Genomic DNA, 13,591 nt, shown 5'->3' with positions numbered 1-13,591 from the left:
GACAGGGGGCGGTGCCCAACCCCCCAATCGGCCCTACCCTGAGCGTGACTGAGGGTGGCATCGCAACCTCCCGATCCACCCTGCTCTGTGCATGACAGGGGGCGGCGCCCCAACTCCCCAATCAGCCCTGCTCTGAACCCGACCAGGGGCTGCACCTAGGGATTGGGCCTGCCCTCTGCCACCCAGGAGCAGGCCTAAGCCAGCAGGTCGTTATCTCCCGAGGGGTCCCAGACTGCGAGAGGGCACAGGCCGGGCTGAGGTATCCCCCCTTTCCCCCCGAGTGCACAAATTTTTGTGCACCGGGCCTCTAATATTATTATAAACTACTATTTGCCATAGTATATAGTATAAATGAGCAAAACATCTAACAGTAAAGATTTTCATTAATAATGTAAATTATAAAACATAGAGCTGTTAAAGTTAAAAATATGAAGACTATCAAAATAGAAAATGTTTCTGATATAATGTTAATTGAAAAAGAAGGACATGACGAGTTCTACAGTGTGATTATGTCTATATTGAAATCATATGTGACCATGGACAATATCTAGAAAGGAATCTGAAAAATCTAAACATTTAATTTGTTAGAACAGAATCACCATAAGTTAATTTTATGAATTGATGTAATGATTTATATGCTTTGCTATATAACATAATTTATATAAATGCAATACTGTTTCAAATGAAATAACAGAAAGCTACATTTAAGGGATTCTTACTTGGTAAGTTCCCTAAAGCCAAGCTAGACAGTGTGTGGTTAGAGTTGCCAAATTTAACAAATAAAAATACAGGACTGCCAGTTAAAGCTGGGTTTCAGATAAACAATGAATACATTTTTTTTATTTGTGGCACATTTTTTCACTTTGGTTGATTTTTGTAACTGTTCTGGAAAATACTGCACCCCAAAGAAAACTAAACTCTTTCTGTACTGTTTTACTATAAATATTTCCCTTTGTATATTTGAGACATGATTTTAATACAAAACTATTTGTTGCTTGTCTGAAATTCAAATTGAAATGAGTGTTTGGATTTTATCTGGCAGCCTAACGTGGGCCACATAGAAGCCCATATACCTACTCGTTCCAGTATGTGAGTTGGTGTGGGGTAGGACGCATATGAAGCAGTCATTGCAATTGTGCTTTTAACAAATATAAAAATGTTTAATTTTATTGCCATTATACATTCTCTAGGAAATCTTGATCTTATCCATTAGGATCAGGAATAAGAAACAATCCTGAAAAAAAAAACAGAGATAAGAAAAGTGATTGAGATCATAGTAGACAACAGGAATTATTATTTTCCCAAATGTTCAAGCTCAAGTCAACTGCCTGAAACTCATCTACAGAATAAATTCTGATTAAACCCCAGTAACAGTCCTCATTATTTTAGTGTTTATATTTTCAAAAATCCCAGCTAAATAAAGCAGTTGGAAAAGACCCTGAATGGTCCTGGAACCTCTGTCTGGATTTCATTGATTCTTGCCAGATTGTTTACTTCCATTAACAATATGTTCATAGTCACCTATGGCCGAGTAAAGAGTGTTGCCTAAAGGACAATGCATAACTCCTTCCATTATTTATAACTTTATTAGCTATTGAGATATTTCATTGACATGTTAAAATCGTATTCTTCCTAAGATATTATAAATCTCAGCACCATTAGAGGAATAAATAGCCCAGGCAAAAGGGTGGGCTATAGCAATGACCCTAGAGCAGGGGTGGGCAAACTTTTTGACTTGAGGGCCACAATGGGTTCCTAAACTGGACTGGAGAGCCGGAACAAAAGCATGGATGGAGTGTTTGTGTGAACTAATATAAATTCAAAGTAGACATCATTACATAAAAGGGTACAGTCTTTTTTTTTTTAGTTTTATTCATTTTAAACGGGCCGGATCCAGCCCACGGGCCGTAGTTTGCCCACGGCTGCCCTAGAGCAATAATCCACCTGTGGTGTTGAAAGCCTAAGAAGACTGCTGGGTGACTGGAGCTTTGTGAGCAGAAGGAAGAATGACAGACATGAAGATAGAGGGTAAAATCCTGGACAGAGTGTGTGGATACATCTGAACTGCCATGGGCAGCTCCTGGAGAGATGCAGAGGGATTGCTATAATCTGAAAATAACATGGTTTTATTTTCATTAATTAGGAATGATATTATGAGATTCTTGTAATTATTGCTGTGAATGAGGACAACAGATCAACTATTCTAAAAATGGAATCATGGTGTTTTTGTTTTTGTTTTTTGTTTTTTGGCTGACATCCCACAACATTCAAATGGCTTGTATTTAATAGTCCCATGTAGTATTTTAACTCAGTTTGATAAATAGCCCAACATTTTGCAAACAGTATGTGGCTGAGCCCAAACGATGATCATTTTGTCACCTTAACTACTGGAATAGTCTTTTCAATTAATTAGTGTTTCTATTTCCATTTTGCTCTGCTCCAATCCAGTCAATACCCCAAAAGTCAGTATAATTTTTGAAATATAAATCAAATTACATAATTTTCCTGCTTACAACTTCCCAATATGAGGACTTTGAGGTTTCTTCTTGGGATGTGAAGACCTGGAAAAGGCATCACTCTCAACTATCACATTCATGCTCATGTCTTTGAACTCATCAGATGTGAAAGAAAAGGCATACTTATGACTAGGCATAAAACCTATTTGTCTCAGTCTCTACTGCCCTACACAAAATATCCAGCTTTCAAGAAAAATTATGAGGCATATAAAAAGGCAACAAAGAACAACATATTGTCAAAAGATGAAGTAATCATTGCAGCCGTACCCAGATATGACACTGATGCTGGAACTACCTGAAAGGAAATATAAAACAGTATGATTAATACATTAAGGGCTCTAAAGTATACTTATTAATTAAATATCAGATGTGAAATGTCACCAGATAATGGAAGAAGGCAAGGAAGGAAGGAAGAGGAGAGGGAGGGAGGGAGACAGAAAAGAAGGGAGGGAGGATCCCATTATATAAAAGGCAAAACTATAGGTAGGGAAACAGATCAGTGGTTGTTAGAGGTTGAAAGAGAAGAATGAAATTTACTAAAAATGGACAGTGTGAGGGATTTGGGGGACAATTAAAAGTATTCTGTTTCATGACTGTGGTGGTCAATATACAACTTCATGCGTTTGCCAAATCCATAGGACTGTACACCACAAAGAGTATATTTTACTGTATCTAATTTTTAAAAAATTCCCAATAGCCACTACACTTAAAATAAAATTTAAATTCATTTCTATGTTCTGTAAGACTTTGAATATTTCTCCTGCATCTGTCTGCAAACTGATTTCATTGCTCACCAGGCTAGACACACACAGTTCCTAGTAACTTACATTCTATCCCATCTCAGGCTATTGCACTTGCCATCAAATTCCTGGAACCTCATTTATCCTGGGTCTTTTTGGTTGGTTCCTTTTTATCCTTCACATTTCAACTTGATCCATTCTTAATATCCAATCTAAAGCAAATTCCTCACTAAGTTCTCCTTCCCTAGTCTACATTACCTTGCTTGGTTACTTCACTTAATTATTAGAATCTAAATTTATCTTGTTTATTAATTTAAATTTTTCTTATTTGTGAATTGTTTCCATCTCTAGAATACAAACTCCATTGAGGCAGTGGTTACCTGTCTTTTTCGCAAATAGAAAAATCCCTGGAATATAGCAGGCACTTGATAATCATTGGTTAAGTGAATGACTGAATTTAAAAACTATTATTTTAAACCTTCTGTACCAATTCCTCCAAATGTCTCCCAGGAAATACTAGACTTTTACAAAAATAAAGAAAATAATTAGCTTGTATGTAAGTACAGTACTTCTGAAATAAGATAGATTATTAATTAATTGGTCAAACAATTTTTAAAAGAGGCCATTGAATAAGATCAGAAAGCTCTGTAGTACCCTGGTGGCTCAGAGTTCTGTTATAACTTTGTCAGAACATAGATTCACTCAATACTGAACTTTATGAGTGGTTACTTGAGAACCAATCTACTCAGATACAGATTACTTTTTATCTGAAAATAATACTATAAATCTCATTGTGAAAAACATGAGGCAAAATACAATTTTATTTTCCCCATCTTGCTATTTTAGATATTTAGCATAGAGCCATGCACATAGTTGTAGTACAATGAATGTTTGATATATGCATTAAATAATTAATTAGCACCATTCCTCTATAGACAAACCCAATGTACAAATGTGCAACATTAGATAAAGAAAGCACGTTAGGAGAGACAGGTTCTACTGCCAGCTCTGCTATTAATTAGTGATGTGACCTTAACCTTTCTGATCCCCAATTTCTGTAGAATGAAGGAGCTACATTAGATGACTTATCATGTCCTTTCCTAACCTCTCAGACTTTTCCCCCTAGGTTGTGTTCAGAAATTCATTATACGAGAGTTTTTAGAACAAGAAAGGTTTTTCCCTGCAGAGTCAGTGTTTTTAAATGAAGCAAAATCTCTCAACAACCCCAAGAAAACCTGATTTATCCTGAATTTAATGTATTTAAACAAACCAGTTTGTGTGTGTGTGTGTGTGTGTGTGTGTGAGAGAGAGAGAGAGAGAGAGAGAGAGAGAGAGAGAGAGAGAGAATGAGCAATATAATTCTGGAATTTAATAAAACTGAAAAATAATACATTGAACATAGCTTATGCAATCGTGCATAATTTATCTTGAAAGCAGTTCCATGAGGCAAAGTTATTTTAATTAGTAGAGAATGAGCTAGTAGATGGAAACTCTTTTAGAAATTCTAAAAATGTTCTGAGCATTTTCATGGCCTTTTATATCATGATAACACTGTTTTCCTTATTATTATTATTATTACATCTAATTTTTCAAAATGTATGACTTCTCTTTTTCTTGTTATAATGTACCTTTGTCATAATTTTTATGTTTAACAATCGTGTTAAGTTGTTTTTTGACATTCTCAATTAAAGAGAGAAAGATGGAGGTGATTATAGATTTTCCTAGGGTTGAGATGACTGGAGCAAGGAAGAAGGGTGTTAAATCATGACTGTACAACATTAACAAAGTATGTGGTAGTCTGAGAAAGTAATTAACTGTCTTACAAGGAATTAACTAAGCTTTGACTATAAAAGGAAAAGCAATGGAATCAGTGGGGTTACTGAGGACCATAAAAAGAGAAGGTGGAAAGGAGACATTGAGTCTAATCATTCACCACCTCATTCACCATTAGTTCAAGACACCCTGGGTGATTTCTCAGGGAACCAGAGGGAAATATAGAGTTATGTCAGGACAGGTGATTGGAAGCAAATTTCCCTTTCTTGTTCTTGAAGCATTTCTGCTTCCTCCTTACAGAACTGGGTTTCCTGTCTTCTTGTGCTGTTATTTTGGTTTATGTATCACCTCATGGAATCATCATAGTACTGTCTACTCTTTACTTTGATATCATATATAGTCAACTCAAGAGTCACATACTTTTTTAACATTTGAAAAAAAAATTGTAATTTATTCCTGAGTTATCTCCCTGGATATAACTTCATCCCTGCCAAGGAAGAAGTCCAGCTGTGCCTTTAACAGGTCTAGGATTAAAGCCATTGCCTAGACTTTGCATCCCGTATTTGCACATTGCAGACCAGAATTAGGCTAGCTTAGCCTGTATTTCTAGTTGCAGTTCATCAATCTATTGTGTGTGGGGTCCACACGGCCACATGGCTATCAAGGGAACACGAGCAGGAGCAAAGCCAGAGGAACAAGAGAGCCAAGAGCACAAATGGCCAAGAGAGAGAACTACTTTGGGGGATTACATATTCCCAAATTTTCAAGGACTTTCAGTGGCTCTGCCACCTCTAGCCAATGATCTCTGTTCCCAGGTTTGACTGGCAGGCCTTCCCTATGTCACCCCAGTTTTACTGTGCATGCATTCATCTCCACTTTGTTGGACCCTTCCCTCTGATCTGCATGGAATGGACTGGTGGTTCCCTGAGGAGTGAAGTTGCAGCTTCCTGGTGAAGCTGCCAAGATGGCCATGCTTATAATGCCTGGCCTCCCTTTTGTTCCTTCCCTATTACTAGTAACTATCTAATTACTATAGTAATAATTTCTGGAGGGAAAAAAATCCTAAATAGTCTAAATGCCAACCTCTTTCTGACAAGGTAGCTTCTGATGATATGGAAATAGTAGATAGAACCCAAATATCACATACTTTGGTTAAAAGTTTATTTTAAATAAAAAATATAGAAAATAAAAACAGTTCTACATGGTCCGGCAGAAACCACCAGAACTCTAAATTTTGTCAGCTTAATCCTTCATGTTGAATGGGTCTAATGTGATGATCCTCTAAGTGTGGTCCACAGATCACCTACATCTGAGTCAACCTAGATGCTCAGTCAGAATCTTCAGAGATGAGCCTGCTATTCTGAATATCAGCAAGCTTTCTGTGTGACATTTATGTTTACTAACATCTCAGCATCTCTAGTTTAATGCAGGATCCTGTTGCGTTAGAGCAGGCACCATGCCAGTGCTTGGCAGAGAGGAGTTTACCAACCACAAAGCAAACCGCCCTTCCTCTCTCCCCTAAACCCCCTGCAGGACTTCCAGGCTTTTCTTGCTGATGACATAGATTAGATGCTTCCAGGTACTCAAAAGCCCAAAGGTTAATGAGGCATCTCATTCATATTTCATGATTGCTGTTTGACCTTCTCTGCCTTTGGGACACACAATGGAAAAGGGGAATCAATAGAAAAATATCAGAAGCACCAGACAATTAGAAGATACCAGAAATAATCCATAAATGCCTACTGTATTGAAAGTGAAGGTTCTGATTAATAAATTATCAGGAGAAATCATTAATTCACCAGAATTTGTCAATGTGTAAAAAAACACACAAATGTATCAAAACCTAGGAATAAATAGCATCTCCCAATTTCTTTTTTCTATATCCCCTTCTAACCATGCCTGTTCTCAAAATGTCTGCCCTGTTCCTTGTCGTTGAGGCCATCACACTAATACTTTGTTCTCTGTGCTTAGCAGATTATTTTGAGCTCTTTACTCTCAGGCGTATGTGCTCACACATGGGACCATGAAGGGAAAGACAGGAGAAAGTCAATATGTCTGTGTTGAAAACTAATACCTCTGACTTCCACTTTCTAAACTCTAAATCTTTGCACATTTTATAGAGCATTTAAGAGGTTAGATTCTTCTTAAAACCTTTTGGGAGAGGGATTCTTTATTATTCTTCTTTGCATTCCCTCTCCTCAAATGCACTTTAGGTCTTCTATACAGATCTTTGTTTTATATATTTTAAAAGTTGATTTATAATACTAATAAAAACCATTATTGAATATCTAAAATAGTTCAGAAATATTGTTTGCATTATTTTAAAATCTTGAATAGGTATGTCCTGAAAATATGTTTTTTGTAGCTCAAGTCTTCTAAAATGTTATTTTAAAAAAAATAGCATTTGGAGATTAGACAGTTTAGAAGCTGCTTCAAACAATGTCCTCAATTTCAGAAAAACACATTCACATATTAAATTATCTGAGGAAATCTACAGTGAAAATACACAACTGTAGAACTGTTTACCCCAGACCGTGAAACATTTTTTTAAGATTTAATTGAAGTCACTTTGGAAAATGCTGCCTTACATCAAATTTGGAAAACATTTAGTATAATTATTGCTATTGTTGTTACTATTATTCTTACTTCTAAATATAGAGCACTAAGGCAGTAAAAAAAAAAGAAAAAGGAGGATGATTTGCCCAACACCACACAAACAATGCGTGGCAGAGCTAAAATTCAAACATATTGGACTAAAAAACCCACTTTATTTCCATTATTTTCACTATAATCTTTCTCCTCCAAATAATTTCTAAAGTTCTATGGATTCTACCAGTGGATATTGTATACCCACGGAGAAAATCCTAACATCAATTCTCCATAATTCCCATAAGATAAAACAAATTCAAATAATTTTCATTGTTGGATCTTGTTATGAAATAAAGCCATTAGCACAGAGGGCTATTTTGCTCTATAATTATTTTTTATGTTAAATTTTGAAACAAAAATTCTGACATAGCAATTTACCCCAGGCAATATTTAAAATGTTGGAGAGACTTAGGCAGAATTTAGCAAGAGAGCATATCACAGAGTAGGCCATTAGTGAAAAAACATTCACAAAGAAAAGAAGGAAGAAAATGAGGGAAGGAGGAAGGGAGGGAGGGGAAAGAGAACAGGAAAATTGAATAATTAAATTTAGGATGAGTGAGATGGTGAGAATAGGATTTGGAGTTCATGAGCTCAAAGGACACAGCACCTCATTTTCAGGAACCTTCCTACAGAGATATTTGCACGTGGAGGACAAAGTGACATGTACAAAAATGTTCATCACAGCATCTATATGACAAAAGCCTAAGCAACCATTACAGTGGAATGACCAGAATGACCAGTCGCTCTGATGTACACTGACCACCAGGGGGCAGACGCTCAATGCAGGAGCTTCCCCTTGGTGGTCAATGCACTCCTACAGGGGGAGCGCTGCTCAGCCAGAAGCCAGGCTCAGGGATGGTGAGCACAGCAGTGGTGGTGGGAGCCTCTTCCACCACCTCTGGGGCAACGCTAAGGAGCAGTGAGTCGAGTAGTAAGGACAGCAAGCAGGTGGGCGGTAAGGAGCGAGAGGTCCCGGACTGCGAGAGGGCGCAGGCCAAGCTGAAGGACCCCCCCCACACACAGTGCATGAATTTTGTGCACCAGGCCTCTAGTTGTTTATAAGAAAAAATTGGAAACAGCTTATGTCCCAAAATAAAGAATTGTTCACATAAACTATGGTATGGAAGATTGAGATAAGTTTACATTTTAAAAAATAGGAAATAACTACAAGGTATTATTTCCCATTAAAAAGAGGTCACATGTGTAGCATGATTTCAAATTGTAAAGAGAGAAGGTGGGAACTCAGAGGTGAAAGATTATGAAGGGCATGATGCTTTCCATCCTGTATTTGTTCTTGTGTATATTGAATTGCAATAATCATGTAATCTCAGATAATTTTACTTATCCAGTGGAGGATGCATGTGATGCAGACAGTATACTGGAGTGAATTAAACAGCATCTGTATTCAGACAACCTAAATTAACCTATAGCTCTGTATCCTATTGTCTGGGTAACTGATATTTTCTTAAATTTATCTAAGTATTTTTATCAACATAAAATAAGGATAATTGATATGTGTCTTTCAGTATTCCAAGGCTTATGTAATATGTAAGGTGCCCAGTACGTAGTATTTAATATGAGTAACTGCAAATCACTTTGAAGAATTAATGGTATATTACGTATTTTATTGTATATTGTTGTTCTGTATCTTTTATTTAATTTACCTGATCCCACATGCAAGTCCTTTTAAAAAAAGATTTTGTGATTCATACTCTTAAATCCCTGTCTCCTCTGTCATGTTTACTTACCACTACCTGGTAATATATTAAAATATTGCAGATTAAGTAAATAAAGTAGAATTATGCAAATTTTAGAGCTGAAAAATATCTTAAAGTTTACCTAGTCCAATTTCCAGTTTTACTACTAAGAGAACAAATGCTTGTCATGTTAATTAATTCATTGAATCCATCAAATTCATAGGGTGTATCCCAAGGTATCTTGCCTCACATCCTTTTTGCAATACTAATTAACCTCTGTCCTCCTGGAAAATCTTCCCACTACACTCATGCCATTGAGCCTCATTTCCTCGTCAGGAGCGATCATTTTAGAGCACGGGATATTTGGAAGTGTGCAAGTGTGAGAAGTATCAGTACATAAACTTTGAAAAGGCAGAGCTTGATGAGGGTGGAGAGAGAGAAAATAAGAATACTGACACGAGAGACAAGCTTCACTTATTTGGCTATTCTCTAAATTCACTTCAATGGCATCACTTAAAATAATTTATGTGCCTGGCCAGTGTTGCTCAGTGGTTGAGTGTCAGCCCATGAACCAGGAGGTCACTTTGATTCCTGGTCAGGGCACATTCCTGAGTTTCAGGCTCAATCCCCAGTAGGGGCATGCGGGAGGCAGCCGATGGATGATTCTCTCTCATCATTGATGTTTCTATCTCCCTCTCCTTTCCTCTCTCAGAAATCAATTAAAAAAAATTAAAGCAATAAAAGTAGGGAATAGTAAAGTGAAAAGACATACCCACTTTACATTCCTGGCACCCAGATTTATAGAGGACCATTGGAATACTATGAAATACTTTTCAGTAGTGGTATTTCAGATTTACATTAGTGCATATTTAAGTTTTTTGTATTTCACTGCAAATAAAAATGACAACTTGAGCTCTGGCCAGTGTGCCTAGATCAGTGGTCAGCAAACTCATTAGTCAACAGAGCCAAATATCAACAGTACAACGATTGAAATTTCTTTTGAGAGCCAAATTTTTTAAACTTAAACTATATAGGTAGGCACATTCAACTTTAAATTCACCGTTTTCGTCTTCCGTTTTTCTTTGCTTCTTCTTTGTAGCCATCTCAAACAGGGCACCTAAAAAAAATGTTTCATTTTATAATAATAAAGCCACCAATACAAAAGAATTACAATTCTAAAATTGATGACAAAAATACCTGTAGGATTTGCAGCTGGTTGGAAAAATACAGGTAACTTTATGCTTCAAGTAGGTACTTTTGTCACCCACGCGCGATTTGCGGACACAACTAGCACTAACCACTGCACAATGAGACTGCTGACTGAATGAATGGCTCACTCAACTCATGCATGAGTCCCCCTCACCTCGCCCGCGCCCGCGCTGCATATCCCGCAGCCCGCCTGCATCGTGTCTCCTGTCGCCTGACCCGACCGACACCCCCCACTTCTTCTAAGGCCACTTCTTCAAAATAGACTCGCCCAGGCTGAAAACTGACTTCTGCACATGGGCCACGAAGTTTCAATCGCTCTGTACGTGCGCGCCTGCACATGGTATTTTGTGGAAGAGCCACACTCAAGGGGCCAAAGAGCTGCATGTGGCTCGCGAGCCGGGGTTTGCCGACCACTGGCCTAGATGGTTAGAGTGTCAGCCCACACAACAAAGGGTCAAAGGTTTAATTCCCTGTCAAGAGCATGTACCTGGGTTGCAGGTTCCATCCCCCAGTACCCAGGTCTGGATGCATGCGGGAGGCAACCAATGGACATGTCTCTCTCACACGGATGTTTCTCTCTCTCTCTCTCTCTCTCTCTCTCTCTCTCTCTCTCTCTCATTTCTCTCTCTCTCTCTTTCTCTCCCCTCCCTCCCTTCTATTCTCTCTAATAATCAATGGAAAAATATCCTCAGGTGAGGTTTAACAAACCAAAAACAGACAACTTGAGGTAAATATCCTAATAATACATGTTTTTCATATTAAGGGCTAGAGAATTAACTCCCTATGAAGCAAAAGTTTTACTTTGGGCAACAATTACTATAGAAATAATAGCCTAAAATATATCTTTTCTATTATAAAATATTTTCAGTCACAAAATATATAGAAAATAACATAAACTAAGTGTACTAAAAAAATTCAAAAAGCAAACCAATTATTGCAGATATACATGGTGCACTTCTCTCCTTTCCAGTGGTAATCACTACCCTGAATTTGACACTATTCATTAATTTTGTGTTTTTATACTTTGACTATAAAGTGTGTATCTTAACTATAAAGTATCATTTGCAACTATCCAAACTACCTAGAAATTGTGTCATTCTTTATATAACTTTATACAACTTGCTTTATTTGCCTATTTGTTTTTGAGATTTATACATAGTGATACATATAGTTCTGGTTTGTTCACTCTAGCTGCCACTTAGAAGAATATATGACAATTTATTCACTTTCCCATGGATGAGTATTTAGTTGTTTTCAGTTTAATTGCAAACAACACAGCAATGAACATTCTTGTATATCTATTTATATATTCATGCACATGGGCATGAATTATGTAACTGCTAGTCATTTTCAGCCTTGGTAGACATTGCCAAAATGTTCTTCAAACTCTTTTACCAATATATATCCCATAAAAGATTTTCTAATGTTCTAATATCCTCACCAATATGTGGTAGGGTTCAACTTAATAAATTTGAAAAGCTCCTTTCCTTTTCTTTAAGTATGTACTAAGCTAATGAAATTTAGTTTATTTCTTACAGTATATTTTGCAGGTAACATCAGGTAAAAGAAATTTGAAAGAGGAAATTGAGCATAATTGGAATAAAGTAAATAATAAAATTATGAAAGCTATCAAAATATAAAAATATGAGGAAATATTAAGCATCCATTTTTAAGGACTTTGTCATGAGACAATTACAAATTATCTTTGAAAATTGAAAAACAAAGGGACTCTCTAAGACAAAGTCCCTTAATGCATGTGCATGCTTTATGCATTGTACACACTTGTATGACAATTACAGGTCTCTTGGCACATTATATAATATGAACTAACTGAATATGGTGACAGTAATTTATTCTGGTGCTTACTATTTAGACCATATGTGTCAGAAATTAATATTTTGATGTTTGGAGTTTTATTCTGAATATTTCTCTATTTTTTTGTCTACTAACTTTCAATACCTTTCTAGGCAGCCCTTAGATTTCTCATTTTGACCCTTCCTTTCTTGTGCACAGTTACAAAACTCTTCTCCAGGTCTATGAAGGTCAAGGATCAGTATGCCTTTCACTGGACCATTAGAAGTCCGTGACTGTGAACTTTCTATTGAATGCCAGCCTTCATTCAAGATGTTTTCACTTGGGTTTTTCACAGACTAATATTGATTTTCTTTCTCCAATGCAATATATCTTTTTATGGAGTAATGCCTCGGGCAGGGCTGAGATTCAGGAAGATTTTGAATTTTTATCTGCTGAATACTTATTTTCAAAACGTTTACATACATTGTCCCCTTCCTTCATATCAATTGAGCAGGGCTAAATCGTTTTCCCTCAGTATTATATTTCATATTGTAGGTTTAGAATTTCAAGCAGGTGGGGGATTGTGTCAACCATCACAATAATTTAGAGGGAGCAGAGTTGAATAAACTATGGAAGCCCCTTCCCAGCTCCAAGCAGTTTTACAGGGCGGCAAACCTTTCACTAAGTTTCCAGAGTCCAAGGCCAGGCAGGTTGATCATGTTGGTTTGTGAGCACAGATAGGGGCAGTCACATTAACCAAGCTCACAAAACTAACACATAAAATAGGAACACAAATTGATTGATTTACAGGGAGAAAACATGACTGCAGATGGGACCGATACTGAAGTCCTTTGATCTTGTACTGCAGGTATTGTTCTGGAGAAACTCTTACCTGTGTGCACCAGTAGCTATGTACTAAGAGAGATTTCATAGGAGCGTTGTCTATGCTTGTTTAAAATTGTAAAAACAAAACAATATCCACAAACAGAAAAAAATGGATAAACAAATTATGATGTATTTATAAGGTAGAATCCTATCCAACACTGAAAATGAATGGACTATAGCTTAATATATCACCATGAATGAATCTTTAAAATGTTGAGTGAAAGGGGCAAATTTTAAAAGTCACATATATTATAAAATCATTTTTAAAAATTTATAAACTACAAAACCAAATTACACATTGCTTAGGGACATATTTGTATGTGGTAAA

The sequence above is a fragment of the Myotis lucifugus genome, unplaced genomic scaffold (genome assembly GCF_000147115.1).
Source record: "Myotis lucifugus unplaced genomic scaffold, Myoluc2.0 scaffold_141, whole genome shotgun sequence".
Lineage (NCBI taxonomy): Eukaryota > Metazoa > Chordata > Mammalia > Chiroptera > Vespertilionidae > Myotis > Myotis lucifugus.
The sequence above is the reverse complement of the archived record's forward strand: the minus strand, read 5'-3'. Positions refer to the sequence as shown.